The sequence below is a fragment of the Octopus bimaculoides genome, chromosome 14, assembly GCF_046866305.1.
Source record: "Octopus bimaculoides isolate indiv1 chromosome 14, ASM4686630v1, whole genome shotgun sequence".
Taxonomy (NCBI): domain Eukaryota; kingdom Metazoa; phylum Mollusca; class Cephalopoda; order Octopoda; family Octopodidae; genus Octopus; species Octopus bimaculoides.
Window position 1 is genome coordinate 60840534 of NC_142941.1, and position 1946 is coordinate 60842479.

The 1946-nt window shown below is 36.2% G+C and overlaps 1 protein-coding gene across 10 annotated transcripts in view; it reads right to left on the reverse strand.

The window, feature by feature from the left end:
- Positions 1–1653, reverse strand: part of LOC106876392 (SMAD family member 4) — a 175643-nt gene extending 173990 nt beyond the window's left edge. For 3 of the 10 annotated variants that reach the window (XM_014924915.3, XM_052972836.2, XM_014924912.3), the window contains exon 1: positions 1363–1647. The gene's annotated coding sequence lies outside the window, so the exon portion shown is untranslated. Of the gene's footprint in view, positions 1–1362 lie in introns of all 10 variants that reach the window. The other 7 variants (XM_014924910.3, XM_014924909.3, XM_014924917.3 and 4 more) reach the window with 5 other exon arrangements.
- Positions 1654–1946: the final 293 nt, after the last annotated feature.

Genomic DNA, 1946 nt, shown 5'->3' on the forward strand with positions numbered 1-1946 from the left:
TCATACATCTTAATCACCATTCCCACATCGTTTAATGCAAAACACTGATAGCACTACACCCTTAACGTCACACCATGGCCACCACATCATAAATAGCACTACCACAAATACCATCCCCATACCAGTAATACCACCAACGCACCACCCAAATCACTAGTAAACGCTAAACCAAGCAGTACTCAACACCCCATTCATTGGCACACACCAACAAATGCCATCCGCATGAAGAAGCCAACCAGGGTCCTTCTTACAAGAAATTGTAGCTAAAGCTCCCTCAAATCAGTCTACAGTATTTATGAAAGGACACGTTATATAATGTGGTCTTAGAATGCACTAAATCTTGATAAACGACATAGTGATCACGGCTGGAATGTCTTTTTATCATTGCTCTACTCAATATCAAAGTTGACTTAAAGCTAAACAATAACATCATCATCCGCATCACGACAAACATCAACACCGCCGCCATCACGACCAATGTTATGGTTGTGTATATGCGAATGCAAGAAAATGTATCTGTATATATATATATATATATATATATATATATATATACTCACACACACACACGTATCATTTTGGTGTGATGTCAAACTGTCATATCGACAACATGGGACTGGGGAAACGACCACAAAACACATTTTACTTAAAAAAGCTGGTATCACAAACACATGCAAACACACACACACGAAGACAAATAAACATACATGAAGATCAAACAAACATGCATCCTCACGAACGAAGCATTTCGCACACAGCAACAACAACAAAAAATTTAATAAACAATAACATAAGGCTGACATATACAACAACAACAATAATGATCAAAGAATGATTTCTAACATAGATATTCAAGGGTCAAACGATTTGTTGGGAAGAAGGGGGTAGTCGATTAAATCGACCCTACTAATATTACTGGTACTTTCTTTATTGATCTCAGGAACGGTGATAGTGAACTTGGGCAAGATTTTGAATTCAGAATAATATAAGGTTAATTTCTTTCACAACAGGCACAAGGACACAATTTTAAGGGAGGTGCATGGATGGTCAAATTAAATCCGGTACATGACAAGTAGTTTAATTTATCGACCCCTAAAAAGGATGTTAGCGAAAAATGGAGTCATAATGTAAATAAATAATAATCGGTTCTTATAATAATAATAATAATGATAATGATTTCTAACATAGGCACAAGGCCACATATTTGGTGGGGAGAAAGGAGGGGGTCAAGTCAGTTATATCGACCTCAGTATTTGACTGGTATATTATTTCATTAATCCTTTGGAAGGCTGAAAGGCAAAAGTTGGCACCGACAGGGTTTGAACTCGGATCAATAATAATAACATTGATAAAACGTCTTACCTTTTTTCGGCCAAAAACCACGAGAGTAAATACATCTGGGTTATTAACTATTGCTGCATTTAATTTTATATCTTTTTCCTTGAATTACTTTTTGTTTTTTTTGACAACTTTATATTTCGAGGTTTGTTCGATTTTCCTCTTCAAAAAAAAATGGTATCCTTTATGACGGAGCGGGAGGCCCCCGAAACAAAAAAATAAAATAATCCCACTTGGAGCGAGGATCGACCGTCTACATCTGGCGCGACGAGGAGAAACAAAATAGGCGACTGCGCATGCGCGCAGTCCATCTGCTAATAATCCGAGTCTAACTTCCGCTCGATTATCTCCCTTGACAGTTCAAACCTAAACACGCACGCACACACACACACACTCAGATAATATAGAAGCATACACATACACCCACATACATAGAAACACATATTTACACATCGCTTGTCAGTCTATCTTATCTATATTTATCTATGCAATCATACATATATATATATATACATATATATATATATATATTTCTAGAGTCATCTCTTTCTATCTCTATCTATCTATCTAGATATATATATTCGCATTTAGGATCTATTCCATTTATT